At 42.8% G+C, this 19,720-nt stretch overlaps 2 non-coding genes across 2 annotated transcripts; both read left to right on the forward strand.

Moving 5' to 3' along the window:
* Window positions 1-3,240: 3,240 nt before the first annotated feature.
* On the forward strand, window positions 3,241-3,313 carry trnaf-gaa (transfer RNA phenylalanine (anticodon GAA)). The gene has a single exon. It is a non-coding gene; the product is annotated as a tRNA-Phe (tRNA).
* A 4,550-nt stretch (window positions 3,314-7,863) lies between these two features.
* trnaf-gaa (transfer RNA phenylalanine (anticodon GAA)) lies at window positions 7,864-7,936 on the forward strand. The gene has a single exon. It is a non-coding gene; the product is annotated as a tRNA-Phe (tRNA).
* Window positions 7,937-19,720: the final 11,784 nt, after the last annotated feature.

Consider the following 19,720-nt stretch of genomic DNA (forward strand, 5'->3'; position numbering starts at 1 on the left):
AGGTAAGTGACTTGGATCTTGGAATACAGAGTAGAATCTCAAAATATGCCGATGACACCAAACCTGGAGAAGCGGCAAACAGTGAAGATGATATGAACTGCCTGCAACAGGATAGTGATAGGCTAGCAGAATGGGCAGACAGGTGGCAGATGGAATTTAATAGTGACAAGTGTGAGGTGATGTATTTTGGCATAAGGAATAGGGAGAGGCAATATATACTTAATGGCACAGTTCGAAAGAGTGTTCTGGAATAGAGGGACTTGAGGTTCATGTGCATCAATCTTTGAAGGAGGCAAGTCATATTGCGAGAGTGGTTCGCAAAGCATATGGGATCTTGGGCTTTATAAATAGAGGCATTGAGTACAAAAGCAGGGAAGTTATGCGGAACCATTATAAAACTCTGGTTTGGCCCCAATTGGAGTGTGGCTTCCAGTTCTGCTCAGCAGACTTTAGAAAGAATGTGAGGGTCCTTGAGAGGACGCAGAGGCGATTTACCAGAATGGATCCAGGGATGGGGGATTTTAGTTACAAGGTTAGGTTGGAAAAGCTAGGATTATTCTGCCTTTCTCAAAGGAGATTGAGTGGAGAATTGATAGAGGAGTATAACACCTCCAGAGAACAGGCCATCCTGGACTGGGTATTGTGCAATGAGAAAGGATTAGTTAACAATCTTGTTGTGTGGGGTCCCTTGGGGAAGTGCGCCCATAATATGATAAAATTCTTCATTAAGATGGAGAGTGAGAGAGTTGATTCCGAGACTCGGGTCCTGAATCTAAACAAAGAAAACTATGAAGGTATGAGGCGGGAGTTGGCTATGATAGATTGGGGAACGTTACTTAAAGGGTTGACAGTGGATAGGCAATGGCTAGCATTTAAAGAGCGCATGGATGAATTACAACAATTGTTCATTCCTGTCTGCGCAAAAGTAAAACAGGAAGGGTGGCTCAACTGTGGCTTACAAAAGAAATTAAGGAATGTATTAGATCCAAGGAGGAGAAATATAAAATGGCCAGAACAAGCAGCAAACCTGAAGATTGTGAGCAGTTTGGAATTTAGCAGAGGAGGACAAAGGGATTGATTAACAAGTGGAAATAAGCTTGCAGAGAACATCAAAATTGACTGTAAAAGCTTCTATAGATATGTGAAGAGAAAAAGAGCAGTGAAGACAAATGTGGGTCCCTTCCAGTCAGAAACGGGGGAATTTATAATGGGGAACCAAGAAATGACAGACCAATTAAATACATACTTTGGATCTGTCTTCACAAAGGAGGATACAAATTATCTCCCAGAAATGTTGGGGAACATAGGGTCTAGTGCGAAGGAGGAACTGTATGAAATCAGTATTAGTTGGGAATGTTTGGGAAATTGATGGGATTGAAGGCCGATAAATCCCCAGGGCCTGATAATCTACATCCCAGAGTACTTAAGGAAGTGGCCCTTGAAATAGCAGATGCATTTCTGGTCTTTTTTCAAAATTCTATCGACTCTGGAACAGTTCCAATGGATTGGATGGTAGTTAATGTAACTCCACTATTTAAAAAAAGAGGCAGAAAGAAAACAGCGAATTATATACTGGTTAGCCTGACATCAGTCGTGGGGAAAATGCTGGAGTCCATTATAAAAGATGTAATAGCAGAGTGCAATAATAACTCGTCTCCACTCCTAGTATTTCTAAATCCCACACATTCACTATAATGTGAACAATTATTTCCTGTTGTGTCTCTCTCAGATTTGGAAACTTCACTGTATTGGAGTGAGGTGACATCTACTGGCGGGAAGGAAGAACTGCAATCAAGCAGCAGAAACTCCACAGTCTGTCAGGGTAAAAGAAACATTGCAATGTGAGGAGTCAGCGAAGTGGTTTGATGGGGTAGATGGTGACATGATTCCACTTGTGGTGGTGTCTGAAGCAAAGGCCAGAAATACAAAATTGTCATTAATAAAAGAAATGAGGAATTCATGAAAAATGTAGCAACGTAGTGAATGGTTAGAATGTGGATAGAATAGAAAGTGAGATTGGATGGACAGAAGCAGTCTGAAAGGATGGCTGAAACAAAAGGTGAGTGCCCAGAAACATTAACTGTGTTTCTCTCAGCACAGATGCTGCCAGAGCTGCTGAACATTTCCAGCACTTTCTGTTTTTATTTCAGCATTTGCAGGATGTTGCTTTGATCTGAAAAAAAATGGATGATTGGCTGGGGGGTTCCAGTGAAATTCCACAGCAGCTAATAAAGCCTCATCTGTCAGTGGCTCGTTGGTCTAGGGGTATGATTCTCGTTTAGGGAGGATGGTTAATTAACATGCGAGAGATGCTGGGTTTAAATCCGGGACGAGCCCTGGTCTGCTGGCATTTTTAGATTAAGGTGATCTATTGGTTTCAGCCTTGCAGAAGGTGGAATTGACTTCCATGCGGAGCTGGCTTGATGACCAGACAACTGGATTCAAAGAGCTTGTCGACAAAATAGCAATTAACTAAATGGACAGAGAGCCAAGTGGGAATATAAAGTTGTTGCTGTGATTGTGACCTGACTCCAAAAACATCTGGACTGGAATGGAATGGAATTCTTCAGTGTTTCTGTTGCTTGGCTTGCATTGACTCATCGATTTTCTTGTTTTTCACTTTGTCGATGCCTTTGAATAATTGTGGATCCTTCGTCAGGGTGTCTTCTTTCACCAGGTAGTTCTGACCTCTGATGATGTTGATTGTAATCAGCTTCAATTCGCTGATAGTTTTGGAAGTGAGCAGATTTCCTTTGCTTGAGTCTACAACATGGAACTCAGTCTGACATGTGGACCCATGGGAGGATTTGAATGCCATCCCTGCGTTGGAGTTGCATCCATCCAATAAGAGACCGAGTGGAAGTGACAGTTCTGTCAGTCGAATATGAGACTTCTAATGGCAGGGTTGTGAGTTTGAGTGCCATTCTGTTTTCCGTTTTTTAAGGCTTCATGAGCAGAGAGTACAGGGAGTGTTTGAAATGAGCAAGTCTCGCTTTGATTCAGGACTCTTACCTCTCAGCAGCATCTCACTATGAAAGATTGAATTTGGTCTCATTTCATTCTCAGCTCGGGGTCTGTGCGGCTCAGTGGCACTTCTGGCTGTCTCCCGCTTCACAATCCATCAGTACTGAGAAAGCAATGGGGAATATTACTCACATGTTGTGTTCTTTAATTTTTTGGAAAACTTGAATGTATGTATTTTCTTCCAAAACAAGGACACCAAGACATTGTTAATGGAGAGCTGAAATAGCTCAGTTGGGAGAGCGTTAGACTGAAGATCTAAAGGTCCCTGGTTCAATCCCGGGTTTCAGCAATTTCGCTTCTTTATGCTTCCCTTGCCTTGGTTCTGATTTTCCAGTTGCACAATTTACATTGAAATTATTTACCAAGCACCAGTGGATTGAATTTGAGAAACAACACAGAGTCATTCACAACAAAGAAGGTGGTCATTTGGCCTATCACGTCCATGCTGGCTCTCCCCGGAGCAATCTAGTCAGTTCCACTCACCAGCTCGATCCCTTTCCTCCTGCAAGTTTCTTTCCTTCAAGTATCCATCCAATTTCCTTTTCAAATCATTGATTGTCTCTGCTTCCACCACACTCGTGGGCCAAGACATTACCACCCACAACATAAAATATTCCACCTCATCAAGGATGGGAAATACTTACATCTTCTATATTTGCTTATTCTCTATTTCTATGAGAATAGACTGGCAGTCAACATGAAAGGAAACCCAAAAATCTTCGAACAGCATGTAAATGATAAGTGGGTAGTAAGAGGTTGAGTTGGGCCCATTAGGGACAAAAAGGATAATATAAGATTAGAGGTGCAGGGCAATGTTAATCTACTTAATGAGTACTTTGCATCAGTGATCACTAAGGAAGTGGAATTTGACAAAATATCAGTTGAAGTGAAGAAAGTAGAGGCAATGGAGAGAGTACAAATTCGGAGAGGGAGGTACTAAAAAGGCTGGCTGTGCTCAGGGAAGATAAATCACCTGGTCCGGATGGCTCACATCCCAGGTTGCGAAAGGAAATGCGGATGCAGATAACGGAAGGGCTTGCTATAATCTTCCAATCTTCCCTGGATACGGGGGAGGTGCCAGAGGATTAAACAGTGGCAAATGCGACACCCTTATTCAAGAAAGGGTGTAAGGACAGTCCGGGTAACTACAGGCTAGTTAGATTAACAGCAGCGGTGGGTAAAGTTTTAGAAAGAATAATCAGGGTAAAAAATCAACAGTCACTTGGAGAGGTTCGAGTTAATTAAGGAGAGTGAGCATGGATTTATAAATGGGAGTTCATGCTTGACTAATCTAACTGCATTTTTTGATGAACTAACAGAGCAGGTTGATGAAGGGAAAGCAGTGGATGTTGTTTACATGGATTTTAAGGAAGCGTTTGACAAGGTACCACATAAAAGGGCGGTTAACAAAATTGAGGTTCGTGGTATAGGAGGGTCAGTGTCCAATTGGATAGAAAATTGGTTTAAGGACAGAAAACAGCGAGTCTTATTAAATGGTTCTTTGTCATACTGGAGGATAGTCGACAGTGGTGTTCCCCAAGGGTCAGTGCTAGAACCACTGCTTTTTTTACTCAAGGTAAGTGACTTGGATCTTGGAATACAGAGTAGAATCTCAAAATATCCCGATGACAACAAACTTGGAGGAGCGGCAAACAGTGAGGATGATATGAACTGCCTGCAACAGGACAGTGATAGGCTAGCAGAATGGGCAGACAGGTGGCAGATGGAATTTAATAGTGACAAGTGTGAGGTGATGTATTTTGGCATAAGGAATAGGGAGAGGCAATATATACTTAATGGCACAGTTCTAAAGAGTGCACTGGAATAGAGGGACTTGGGGTTCATGTGCATCAATCTTTGAAGGTGGCAAGACATATTGCGAGAGTGGTTCGCAAAGCATATGGGATCTTGGGCTTGAAATTGAGGCATTGAGTACAAAAGCAGGGAAGTTATGCTGAACCATTATAAAACTCTGGTTAGGCCCCAATTCGAGTGTTGCTTCCAGTTCTGCTCAGCAGACTTTAGAAAGAATGTGAGGGTCCTTGAGAGGACGCAGAGGCGATTTACCAGAATGGATCCAGGGATGGGGGATTTTAGTTACAAGGTTAGGTTGGAAAAGCTATGATTATTCTGCCTATATCAAAGGAGATTGAGTGGAGAATTGATAGAGGTGTAAAACACCTCTAGAGAACAGGCCATCCTGGACTGGATATTGTGTAATGAGAAAGGATTAGTTAACAATCTTGTTGTGTGGGGTCCCTTGGGGAAGTGCACCCATAATATGACAAAATTCTTCATTAAGATGGAGAGTGAGAGAGTTGATTCCGAGACTCGGGTCCTGAATCTAAACAAAGAAAACTATGAAGGTATGAGGCGGGAGTTGGCTATGATAGATTGGGGAACGTTACTTAAAGGGTTGACAGTGGATAGGCAATGGCTAGCATTTAAAGAGCGCATGGATGAATTACAACAATTGTTCATTCCTGTCTGTGCAAAAGTAAAACAGGAAGGGTGGCTCAACTGTGGCTTACAAAAGAAATTAAGGAAAGTATTAGATCCAAGGAGGAGAAATATAAAATGGCCAGAACAAGCAGCAAACCTGAAGATTGTGAGCAGTTTGGAATTTAGCAGAGGAGGACAAAAGGATTGATTAAGAAGGGGGAACTAGAGTATGAGAGTAAGCTAGCAAAGAACATAAAAACTGACTGTAAAAGCTTCTATAGATATGTGTCGAGAAAAAGATTAGTGAAGACAAATGTGGGCCCCTTACAGTCAGAAACGGGGGAATTTATAATGGGGGACAAAGAAATGGCAGACCAATTAAATACATACTTCGGATCTGTCTTCACAACGGAGGATACAAATTATCTCCCAGACATGTTGGGGAACATAGGGTCTAGTGAGAAGGAGGAACTGTATGAGATCAGTATTAGTAGGGAATGTTTGGGAAATTGATGGGATTGAAGGTCGATAAATCCCCAGGGCCTGATAATCTACATCCCAGAGTAATTAAGGAAGTGGCCCTTGAAATAGCAGATGCATTTCTGGTCTTTTTTCAAAATTCTATCGACTCTGGAACAGTTCCAATGGATTGGACGGGAGTTAATGTAACTCCACTATTTAAAAAAAGAGGCAGAAAGAAAACAGCGAATTATATACCGGTTAGCCTGACATCAGTCGTGGGGAAAATGCTGGAGTCCATGATAAAAGATGTAATAGCAGAGTGCAATAATAACACGTCTCCACTCCTAGTATTTCTAAATCCCACACATTCACTATAATGTGAACAATTATTTCCTGTTGTGTCTCTCTCAGATTTGGAAACTTCACTGTATTGGAGTGAGGTGACATCTACTGGCGGGAAGCAAGAACTGCAATCAAACAGCAGAAACTCCACAGTCTGTCAGGGTGAAAGAAACATTGCAATGTGAGGATACAGCGAAGTGGTTTGATTGGGTAGATGGAGACATGATTCCACTTGTGGTGGTGTCTGAAGCAAAGGCCAGAAATACAAAATTGTCATTAATAAAAGAAATGAGGAATTCATGAAAAATGTAGTAACGTAGTGAATGGTTAGAATGTGGATAGAATAGAAAGTGAGATTGGATGGACAGACGCAGTCTGAAAGGATGGCTGAAACAAAAGGTGAGTGCCCTGAAACGTTAACTGTGTTTCTCACAGCACAGATGCTGCCAGAGCTGCTGAACATTTCCAGCACTTTCTGTTTTTATTTCAGCATTTGCAGGATGTTGCTTTGATCTGAAAAAAAATGGATGATTGGCTGGGGGGTTCCAGTGAAATTCCACAGCAGCTAATAAAGCCTGACCTGCCAGTGGCTCGTTGGTCTAGGGGTATGATTCTCGCTTAGGGAGTATGGTTAATTAACATGTGAGAGATCTTGGGTTTAAGTCCCGGATGAGCCCTGGTCTGCTGGCATTTTTAGATTAAGGTTATCTATTGGTTTCAGCCTTGCAGAAGGTGGAATTGACTTCCATACGGAGCTGGCTTGAGGACCAGACAACTGGATTCAAAGAGCTTGTCGACAAAATTGCAATTAACTAAATGTACAGATAGCCAAGTGGGAATATAAAGTTGTTGCTGTAATTGTGACCTGACTCCAAAAACAACAGGACTGGGTTCTGGACTGGAATGGAATGGAATTCTTCAGTGTTTCTGTTGTTTGGCTTGCATTGACACATCAATTTTCTTGTGTTTCACTTTGTTGATGCCTTTGAATAATTGTGGATCCTTCTTCAGAGTGTCTTCTTTCACCAGGTCGTTCTGACCTCTGATGATGTTGATCGTAATCAGCTTCAATTCGCTGATAGTTTTGGAAGTGAGCAGATTTCCTTTGCTTGATTCTACAACATGGAACTCAGTCTGACATGTGGACCCATGGGAGGATTTGAATGCCACCCCTGCGTTGGAGTTGCATCCATCCAATAAGAGAGCGAGTAGAAGTGACAGTTCTGTCAGTCGAACATGAGACTGTTAATGGCAGGGTTGTGAGTTTGAGTGCCATTCTGTTTTTCCCTTTTTTAAGGCTTCTTGAGCAGAGAGTACAGGGAGTGTTTGAAATGAGCAAATCTCGCTTTGATTCAGGACTCTTACCTCTCTGCAGCATCTCGCTGTGAAAGATTGAATTTGATCTCATTTCATTCTCAGCTCAGGGTCTGTGCGGCTCATTGGCACTTCTGGCTGTCCCCCGCTTCACAATCCATCAGTACTGAGAAAGCAATGGGGAATATTACTCACATGTTGTGTTCTTTAATTTTTTGGAAAACTTGAATGTATGTATTTTCTTCCAAAATAAGGACACCAAGCCACTATTAATGTTGGGCTGAAATAGCTCAGTTGGGAGAGCGTTAGACTGAAAATCTAAAGGTCCCTGGTTCAATCCCGGGTTTCAGCAATTCCGCTTCCTTATGCGTCCCTTGCCTTGGCTCTGATTTTCCAGTTGCACAATTTACTTTGAAATTATTTACCAAACACCAGTGGATTGAATTTGAGAAACAACACAGAGTCATTTGCAGCACAGAAGGTGGTCGTTTGGCCTATCACGTCCATGCTGGCTCTCCCCGGAGCAATCTAGTCAGTTCCACTCACCAGCTCGATCCCTTTCCTCCTGCAAGTTTCTTTCCTTCAAGTATCCATCCAATTTCCTTTTCAAATCATTGATTGTCTCTGCTTCCACCACACTCGTGGGCCAAGTCATTACTACCCACAACATAAAAATGTTCCACCTCATCAAGGATGGGAAATACTTATATCTTCTATATTCAGCTTATTCTCTATTTCTATGAGAATAAAATGGCAGTCAACATGAAAGGAAACCCAAAAATCTTCGAGCAGCATGTAAATGATAAGTGGGTAGTAAGAGGTTGAGTCGGGCCTATTAGGGAGAAAGAGGATAATATATGCTTAGAGGTGCAGGGCAATGTTAATCTGCTTAATGAGTACTTTGTATCAGTGATCACTAAGGAAGTGGAATTGGACAAAATATCAGTAGAAGTGAAGAGAGTAGAGGCAATGGATAGGGTACAAATTGAGAGAGGGAGGTACTAAAAAGGCTGGCTGTGCTTAGGGTAGATAAATCACCTGTTCCGGATGGCTTGCATCCCAGGTTGCGAAAGGAAATGTGGATGCAGATAACGGAAGGGTTCAGTATAATCTTCCAATCTTCCCTGGATATGGGGGAGGTGCCAGAGGATAAACAGTGGCAAATGCGACGCCCTTATTCAAGAAAGGGTGCAAGGACAGTCTGGGTAACTACAGGCTAGTTAGATTAACAGCAGTGGTGGGTAAGGTTTTAGAAAGAATAATCAGGGTAAAAAATCAACAGTCACTTGGAGAGGTTTGAGTTAATTAAGGAGAGTGAGCATGGATTTATAAATGAAAGTTCATGCTTGACTAATCTAACTGCATTTTTTGATGAACTAACAGAGCAGGTTGATGAAGGGAATGCAGTGGATGTTGTTTATATGGATTTTAAGGAAGCGTTTGACAAGGTACCACATAAAAGGGCGGTTAACAAAATTGAGGTTCGTGGTATAGGAGGGTCAGTGTCCAATTGGATAGAAAATTGGTTTAAGGACAGAAAACAGCGAGTCTTATGAAATGGTTCTTTGTCAGACTGGAGGATAGTCGACAGAGGTGTTCCCCAAGTGTCAGTGCTAGAACCACTGCTTTTTTTTGCTCAAGATAAATGACTTTGATCTTGGAATACAGAGTAGAATCTCAAAATATCCCGATGACAACAAACTTGGAGGAGTGGCAAACAGTGAGGATGATATGAACTGCCTGCAACAGGACAATGATAGGCTAGCAGAATGGGCAGACAGGTGGCAGATGGAATTTAATAGTGACAAGTGTGAGGTGATGTATTTTGGCAGAAGGAATAGGGAGAGGCAATATATACTTAATGGCACAGTTCTAAAGAGTGTGCTGGAATAGAGGGACTTGGGGTTCATGTGCATCAATCTTTGAAGGTGGCAAGACATATTGCGAGAGTGGTTAGCAAAGTATATGGGATCTTGGGCTTTCTAAATAGAGGCATTGAGTACAAAGCCGGGAAGTTATGCTGAACCATTATAAAGCTCTGATTAGGCCCCAATTGGAGTGTTGCTTCCAGTATTGCTTACCACACTTAAGAAAGAATGTGAGGGGCCTTGAGAGGATGCAGAGGAAATTTACCAGAATGGATCCAGGGATGGAGGATTTTAGTTACAAGGTTAGGTTGGAAAAGCTAGGGTTGTTCTGCCTGTATCAAACGAGAGTGAGGGAAGAATTGATAGATGTGTTTTAGGCTATGACAGTTTTAAATAAGTTGGCAAGGAAACATTGTTCCCGTTAACTATTGGTACAAGGACTAGGGGACACAGACTGAAGGTTTTGGACAGGAGGTACAGGGGGAATGTGCGGAATAACTTTTTTACACTGATTGGTGATGATCTGTAACTCGCTGCCCACGAGGGCGGTGGAAATGGAGATAATCGAGGATTACAAAAGGAATTTGAATGGGCACTTGTAGGAAATAATTTTACAGGGCTATGGGGATCGAGCAGACAAGTAATAACTCGTCTCCACTCCTAGTATTTCTAAATCCCACACATTCACCAGAATGTGAACAATTCTTTCCTGTTTTGTCTCTCTCAGATTTGTAAACTTCACTGTATTGGAGTGAAGTGACATCTACTGGCAAGAAACAAGAACTGCCGTGATGAGATCAGCCATGATTGTATTGAATGGCAGAGCAGACTCGAGGGGCTGAATTGCCGACTCCTGCTTCTAGTTCTTATGTTCATAGAATCACACAGCACAGAAGGAGGCCATTCGGCCCCATTGTGCCTCTGCTGACTCTCTAACAAAAAGATGCAATTAGTCCAACCCCCTGCCTATTTCCCCATAATCCTGGAGAATTTCACTTTGAAATATTTGTCCAATTCCTTTATGAAAGTTATAATTGAATCTGTTTCCACCACCCTGTCAGACAATTCATTCCAAATCCGAATCAGTTACTGGGTTAAAAGATCTCTCCTCACCTCCCCTTGACATTTTTGGCCAATTATTTTAAATCTGTGTCCTCTGGTTACTGACCCCCAGGACATTGGAAACAGTTTCTCCCTCTCTACCGTATGAAAATCCTTCATGATTCTGAACACCTCTATTAAATCTTGCCTTAACCTTCTCTACTCTGAAGAGAACAATCCCAGCTTCACCAGCCTGTCCAGAGAACTGACACCCCTCATCTCTGGGATCATTCTGGTAAATCTCCTCTGAACTGTCTCAGAAGCTTTGATGTCCTTTCTAAAGCCTGGTGCCCAGAACTGGACACATTACTCGAGCTGAGATCGAGCCAGCGACGCCCACATCCCACGAACGAATAAAAAAACGCTCCCTGCCCAGTCCCCAAATCTTATTCATTTAGAAACGCTCCCTGCCCAGTCTCCAATTCTTATCGATTTACAGACGCTTCCTGACCAGTACCCAATTCTTATCGATTTACAGATGCTTCCTGACCAGTACCCAAATCTTAATCATTTAGGGACGCTCCCTGCCCAGTCCCCAATTCTTATCCATTTACAGACGCTCCCTGACCAGTACCCAAATTTTATTCATTTAGAGACGCTCCCTGCCCAGTCCCTAATTCTTATCCATCTACAGACACTCCCTGACCAGGACCCAAATCTTATTCATTTAGAGACACTCCCTGACCAGTACCCAAATTTTATTCATTTAGAGACGCTCCCTGCCCAGTCCCCAATTCTTATCCATTTACAGACGCTCCCTGACCAGTATCCAAATGTTATTCATTTGGAGACCCTCCCTGCCCAGTTCCCAATTCTTATCCATTTACAGACGCTCCCTGACCAGTACCCAAATTTTATTCATTTAGAGACGCTCCCTGCCCAGTCTCGAATTCTTCTCCATCTCCAGACGCTCCCTGCCCAGACCCCAATTCTTATCCATTTATAGACGCTCCCTGACCAGCACCCTAATTTTATTCAATTAGAGACGCTCCCTGCCCAGTCCCCAATTCTTATCCATTTACAGACGCTCCCTGACCAGTACCCAAATTTTATTCATTTAGAGACGCTCCCTGCCCAGTCTCCAATTCTTATCCATCTCCAGACGCTCGCTGCCCAGACCCCAATTCTTATCCATTTATGGACGCGGTTTCGGGAAGCCTCACCGGGAAAGGCTTCACCGTCGCCATCCGCAGGGATACAGATGGGATTGTTCCATGTTATTGTGGCCCGGAGGCCCTGCTCCAGCTGTGTGAGCCCGCAAAGGGCGCGGTCTTCTCGCACTTTGTGAATATCCCGCTCCAACTCCGAACCCGCAGCTCCAGCTCCTGACAGAGCTGTCTCTACTGCGCCTGCGCGCCCCGCTCCTGTAACAGATTGGGCCGCTGAGCATTCTGGGTACCACGCCTGTCATTAATGCTATTCTTTCAGCTGAAAGGTTTTATTACGTACATTTCATGTCCTGGTATCGTCGTGAGTGTTTTCTTTTGTACCTGTCAATGCCTGGGAGGATAGAGTCAGCTTCACTTTGTAGCCATGAGTTTCTGGTGTGAGAAAGTGGTGTTTAACTCAGTATATTTCAGTTTTTGGTCTGTGACTGTGGGTATTATTCAGTACCTGTTTGTTTCTGCTATTGCTCTGTGAGTTTCACCACATATCTTTCAACAACTTGTATGTGAGCATCAGCTTTTGTCTATATCTATCAGTTTCTGAGAAGTGAGAAAGGGTTTGATTCTATCCCTATCAGTTTCTGTTACATGCATGTGTCTTTAATCTGCACCTCCTCTGAGTGTGTCTTCTTCTCTGCACTTGTAGGTGAGTATGTGTTTTGCTTTGTATCTCTCAGTCTTTGAAGTGTGAGCCTGGGTTTGTCCCTAATTTCCTTTTTACCTTGCAGTTGGGATATGAAAGAAAGATTTTTACACGTTACCTGCCAACTGCTGCTAAGTGACTGTGGGTTTCACACTGTAACTGTCAATTTCTTGTCTGGTAATGCGAAGTTTACAGTGCACCTGTCAGTTTCTAGTCTAGGACTGAGTTGGTTTTACTCTGTCCCTAGCATTCGCTGGTATGTTAGTGTGGGGTTTACATTGTACCTGTCAGTTTCTTGTATGTGAGTGTTGATTTCACTCTGAAAAGAATCATAGATCATAGAATAGTTACAGAACAAAAGGAAGCCATTCAGTTCATTGTGCTTGTGCTGCTTCTCTGCACGAGCAACTCAGCTCATGCCACAGACTCATGTATTCCATGAAAACATGCACTTTTTTCACTTCAGATAATTATCTTTTACCATTTTGAAAGTCATGGTTGAATCAGCCTCCATCACACTCTCAAACAGTGCATATCAGATCTTAACCAATCGCTGTGCAAAATAAGTTTTTCCTCATGTTGCCTTTGGTTCTTTTGCCAGTCACCTTAAATCGGTGTCCTCTGGTTACAGAGCCTTGAATAATATTCCCCATTGCTTTCTCAGCACTGATGGATTGTGAAGCAGAAGACAGCCAGAAGTCCCACTGAGCCGCACTGATCCCGAGCTGGGAATGAAATGAGATGAAGTTCAATCGTTCACAGCGAGATGCTGCAGAGAGATAAGAGTCCCGAATCAAAGTGAGACTTTCTCATAGTTTTGCTGAATTTCATTTCAAACACTCCTTGTACTCTCTGCTCATGAAGCCTTAAAAAAGGGAAAAACAAAATGGCACTCAAACTCACCACCCTGAAATTAAAAGTTTAATGTTCGACTGACTGAACTGTCACTTCTACTCGGTCGCTTATTGGATGGATGCAACTGTATTCTTCAACGCAGGGGTGGCATTCAAATCCTCCCATGGGTCCACATGTCAGACTGAGTTCCATGTTGTAGACTCAAGCAAAGGAAATCTGCTCAGTTCCAAAACTATCAGTGAGGTGAAACTCATTCCGATCATCATCATCAGAGGTCAGAACTACCTGGTGAAAGAAAACACCCTGAAGAAGGATCCACAATTATTCAAATGCATCAACAAAGTGAAAAACAAGAAAATTAATGAGCCAATGCAAGCCAAACAACAGAAATGGGAATGGTTTCCTTTCCATACCAGAACCCAGTTCTGTTGTTTTTTGGAGCCAGGCTTCAGTTAAAGTTACAACTTTATATTCCTACTTGGCTCTCTGCACATTTCATTCATTCCAATTTTGTCGACAAGCTCTTTGAATCCAGCCCTCTGGTCCTCAAGCAGGCTCCATATGGAAATCAATTCCGCCTTCTGTAAGGCTGAAACCAATCGACGACCTTAAACTAAAAACACCAACAAAGAAGGGCTTGTCCAGGATTTGAACCCAGGATCTCTCACACATTAATTAATCACTTACCCTAAGCAAGAATCATACCCCGAGATCAACATGCCACTGATATCAGAACTTCCTTTTAGCTCCTGTGGAATTTCACTGGCAGCCAAAGCCAATCATCCATTTTTTTTCAGATCAAAGCAACATCCTGCAAATTCTGAAATAAAAACAGAAAGTGCTGGAAATGTTCAGAAACTCTGGCAGCATCTGTGGAGAGAGAAACAGAGTTAACCTTTCAGGGCGTTTCCCTTTTGTTTGAGCCATCCTTTCACACTGCTTCTTTCCACCCAATCTCACTTTCTATTCTATCTAGATTCCACCCACTCACCACCTGAATACATTTGTCATGAATTCCTCATATCTTTTAATAATGACAATTTTATATTTCTGGCCTTTGCTTTGGACTCCACCACAAGTGGTATCATGTCTCCATCAACCCAATCAAACGCATTCACTATTTCCTCACATTGCAATGTTTCTTTCACCCTGACAGACTATGGAGTATCTGCTGCTTGGTTGCAGTTCTTGCTTCCTGCCAGTAGATGTCACCTCACTCCAGTACAGTGAAGTTTACAAATCTGAGAGCCACACAAGAAGAAAAATTGTTCACATTATAGTGAACAAGTCCCTCTATTCCTGCACACTCTTTAGAACTGTGCCATTAAGTATATATTGCCTCTCCCTATTTCTTCTGCCAAAATGCATCACCTCACACTAGTCACTATTAAATTCCATCTGCCACCTGTCTGCCCATTCTGCTAGCCTATCATTGTCCTGTTGCAGGCAGTTCATATCATCCTCACTGTTTGCCACTCCTCCAAGTTTGTTGTCATCGGGATATTTTGAGATTCTACTCAATATTCCAAGATCCAAGTCATTTATCTGTAGCAAAAAAAGCAGTGGTTCCAACAGTGACCCTTGGGGTCGAGCACTGTATTCTGTACAATTTTGGTTTCCTTATTTTATATTTATTTAGAGATACAGCACTGAAACAGGCCCTTCAGCCTACCGAGTCTGTGCTGACCAAAAACCACCCATTTATACTCGCCCTGCAGTAATCCCATATTCCCTACCACCTACCTGCACTGGGAGCAATTTACAACAGCCAATTTACCTATCACCTGCAAGTCTCTGGCTGCGGGAGGAAACCAAAGCACCCAGCAAAAACCCACATGGTCACAGGGAGAACTTGCAAACTCTGCACAGGCAGTAGCCAGAATCAAACCTCGGTTTTTGGAGCTGTGAGGTTGCGGTGCTAACCACTGTGCCGCCCATGACAATGCCACTACGCCATCACTTCCCCTTATCTAAGGAAGGATAGACTTGTCAAAGAGGGAATGCAATGGAGATTCACCAGACTAATCCCCTTATGATGAGAGACTGCAGAAACTGGGCCCAAATTCTCTGGAGTTTCAAAGAATGAGAGGTGATCTCATTGAAACTTCCAAAATTCTTACAGGGTGTGACAGGGTAGATATGGATAGGATGTTTCCTCTGTCTAGTGAGTCTGGAAGAAGGGGACACATTCTCAGAATAAGGACAGGCCATTTGAGACTGAGATGAGCAGGAATTTCTTTACTCAGAGGGTGGGTAATCTGTGGAATTCTTTATCCCAGAGGGCTGTGGAGGCCCAATTACTGAACATATTCAAGACAGAAATCAATAGATTTCTAAATACTACCGGGATCAAGGGATATGGAGATAGCAGGGAAAAATGGCAAAGAGGGATATGATCAGCCACGATCTGTTTGAATGGCAGAGCAGGCTCAATGGGCTGATTGGCCTAATGCCCCTATTTCCTATGATCCTATGAATCCCAATAATGTACATCAGACGTTAGACCGAGCTATGCATTACATACCAGTTCAAAAATCCCACAGAGATTAAGACTGAAAGATACAGTATCAGTTCCATTACTACAAAGTGAAGGACTTGGAGCTTGCAGACCAGCCCATGTATAAGATTGAAAGTTATGTTTTCATTCACAATAATTTTCACAGAGCTAAATATTGAATACCAATCTACAACTTGTACAGGACTACCAAATAAAACCTACAACTGTGAAATACAGTTAATCCATATTTTAAATTAAACACAACGCAAACAAATATTCATACATTGAGAGCGGGAAACAGTGAGAGCAGAGTGGAGCATAAAGAGCCCGGGGTGGGGAGAGAGAGAGTAAGCAAGGGTTCACTCAGAGAGCAGGAAACGGTGAAAGCGGAGTGGACAGGAGTCCAAGCAAGCTGGAGTTTGGAAACAAAGTGAATAGTGACATCACAGGAAAGCTGCAAGGTGACTGGTTGCGATTAACGGCTGTTAGGGAGTAACTGTAAATAGTTAGTACACCACTGTTAGGGTGGGTGTGTAAATGGCTGGGTTATAGCATTTCAACAACAGGCAGAATAAAAAGAGTATAAATTAAGTATTAATAATAAGGGACAAGTGAATCGTTGGTGAGTTTTTTGGAGTAAGGTTTATCTTAACTAGTGAACTGTATTGATTTTTAGTGGGATTTATCAGTACTAGGAAAGTTTTATTTATAATTCTAAGGTGTTGTAGTACTGTTAAGGTTTTTTTTAGCAGTAGCAAATGGTCAACTAATGGCAGGGGTGTTTCAACCTTGAGAGTGCACCTCCTGTGATATGTGGGAGCTCCAGGATGCTTCCACTATCTTCGAGAACATTTGTGCCAGGAAGTGCTCTCAATTGTGGCAGCTTGAGCTCTGGGTTTTGGAACTTGAGAGGCAGCTGGTGACACTGCAGTGCATTCGTGAGAAGAGAGCTACATCGATAGCACGTTTATAGATGTGGTCACCCCACAGCTTAAGAGTATGCAGGGAGAGAGGGAATGGGTGATCAACAGGCAGTCAAAAAAAATTGAGTAGGTAGTGCAGGACACCCTGACTGCATGACGCTCTCCACCGGGTATTCAGTTCTGAATATGGAGGACAGTGATGCTTCCCTGGGGAGTGCAGCCAGAGCCAAGCCCATGGCACCATGGGTGACTCAGCTGCAAAGGGAGGTACAAGGAAGACTGGAAAAGCCATAGTGATAGGTGATTCAATAGTCAAGGGAACAATCAGGCATTTCTGTAGCCGCAGACATGAATCCAGGAATGGTATGTTGCCTCCCTGGTGCCAGGATCAAGGATGTCATTGAGCAGTTACAGAGCATCCTGAAAGGGGAGGGTGAACAGCCAGCAGTTGTGGTCCACATCGGAACAAACAACATAGGTAGAAATAAGGATGTTGTCCTGCAGTCAGAATTTGGGGAGTGAGGTAAGAAATTTGCAAATGGGACATCAAAAGTAATAATCTCCGGATTACTCCCAGTGCCTAGCGCAAGTGAGTACAGGAATAGAAGAAGACAGATGAATGTGTGGCTGGAAAGATGGTGCAGGAGGCACGGCTTTAGATTCTTGGGACCGGTCGGACGGGTTGCACCTGAACAGAGCTGGGACGGAGTTCCTTGCGGGGCATTTTGCTCGAGCTGTTGGGGAGGGTTTAAATTAGTTTGGCAGGGGGATGGGGACTGGAAGGTAGAGTCAGATGGGACAAAATCAGAAATGAAAATGGAAGGCAGAGAATTAATGGATGAGTCTGGAAGACTGAGGAAACAAAGTTTAGAAAATTAAAAAAGTGTTTGTCAGTGCTCAAGTGTATCTATTTCAATGCAAGGAGTATAGCAAATAAAGCAGATGAGCTGAGGACAGATAGACAGGTGGCAGTATGATATCATAGCTCTGAGAGAAACATGGCTTAAGGAGGGACAGGAATGGCAGCTCAACAGTCTTGGTTACAGGGTTTTCAGACGCGATAGGGAGGGAGATAAGAAAGGAGGGAGAGTGGCAATTTTTGTCAAAGCAACAGTACGGCAGCAATAGAAAGGGATTTTAACCACCCAAACATTAACTGAGATAGTTTTAGTGTAAAAGGAATTGAGGGAGCAGAATTCTTGTGATGCATTCAGGAGAAATATTTTAGCGAATATGTAGCAAGTCCAACAAGAGAGGACGCAGTTTTAGGAAATGAAGATGGGCAGGTGGAAGGAGTGGCAGTGGGAGAGCATTTTGGTGGTAGTGATCATAATTCAGTCAGTTTTAACATAATTATGGAAAGGACAAGGATACAACAAGAGTTAGAGTTCTCAATTGGGGCAAGGCCAACTTTACTAAGCTGAGGAGTGATTTAGCGAAAGTGGACTGGAAACAGGTACTTGAAGGTAAATCAGTGTCAGAGCAATGGGAAGAATTCAAGGGGAGATTCCAGGGGTTCAGACTCAACATGTTCCCTCAAAGAAAAAGGGTGGGAAGGCCAAATCAAGAGCCCCATGGATGTCAAGGAGCTTATGGGTATGATATGGCAGTAAAGGAAAAATTATGCCCGACACAGAGAACTCAATACTACAGAAAGCTGAGAGGTCTATAGAATGTGGAGGGGGGAAATCAACATTGAAATTAGGAAAACTAAGAGAGGCATGAAAGAATATTGGCAATCAAAATCAAGGTAAACACAAAGATGTTTTATCAATACATTAAGAGTAAAAGGATAACTAAGGAAAGAGGAGGGCACAGAAAAGACCATAAAGGTAACCTATATGTAGGGGCAAAAGATGTTGGCATTGTTCTTAATAAATACTTTGCATCTGTCTGCACAAAAGAGGGGGACGATGCAGATATTGTAGATAAGGAAGAGGGGTGTGAAGTATTGGATATGATCAACAGAGGGAGAGAGGACATACTAATGGAATTAGCTTATTTGTAAGTTGATAAATCACTAGGGATGGATGAAATGTACCCCAGGCTGTTAAAAGAAGCAAGAGAGGAAATAGCGGAAGGTCTGACCATCGTTTTCCAGACCTCATTGGATACAGGTGTTGTGCTGGAGGATTGGAGGACTGCTAACATTGTACCTCTGTTTAAAAAGGGAGTGAGGGCTAGACCGAATAATTACAGGCCAGTCGGTCTAACCTCAATAGTGGGAAAATTATTGGAATCTATTCAGAGAGACAGGATAAAATGTCACTTAGAAAGGCACAGATTAATCAAGGATAGTCAGCATGGATTTGTTAAGGGAAGATCTTGCCTGAACAACTTGATCGAAATTTTGAAGAATTAACAAGGAAAATAGATGAGGGTAGTGCAGTTTATGATGTGGTCTACATGGATGTAAATGTAGGGGGCATGATCAAGAAGTTTGCAAATGACACAACGATTGGCCATGTGGTAAATAGCAAGGAGGATAACTGTAGGCTGCAGGAAGATCTTGATGGTCTAGTCAGATGGGCAGAAAAATGGCAAATTGAATTCAATCCAGAGAAGTGTGAGGTGATGCATTTGGGGAGGTCAAACAAGGCAAAGGAATACACGATTAATAGGAAAATGCTGAGGGGTGTAGAGGAAGTGAGGGACCTTGGAGTAAATGTCCACAGGTCCTTGAAGGTAACAGGACAAGTTGATAAGGTGGTTAAAAAGGCATATGGAATCCTTTTTTTTCGACGAGGTATAGAATATAAGAGCAGGGAGGTTGTACTGTAACTGTATAAATCATTAGTCAGGCCACAACTTGAGTACTGTGTACAGTTCTGATCACCTCATTACAGAAAGGATGTAATTGCCCTGGAGAGGGTACAGAGGAGATTTACGAGGATGTTGCCGGGACTGGAAAAATGCAGCTATGGGGAAAGATTGGATAGGATGGAGCTGTTCTCCTTGGAACAGAGGAGGCTGAGGGGAGATCAGACTGAAATGTACAACATTTTGCGGGGCCTGTATAGAGTTGAAGTGAAGGGCCTGTTCACCTTAGCAGAGAGGTCAGTGACTAGGGGAATAGATTTAAA

Source organism: Heterodontus francisci, unplaced genomic scaffold (genome assembly GCF_036365525.1).
Source record: "Heterodontus francisci isolate sHetFra1 unplaced genomic scaffold, sHetFra1.hap1 HAP1_SCAFFOLD_51_2, whole genome shotgun sequence".
NCBI lineage: Eukaryota > Metazoa > Chordata > Chondrichthyes > Heterodontiformes > Heterodontidae > Heterodontus > Heterodontus francisci.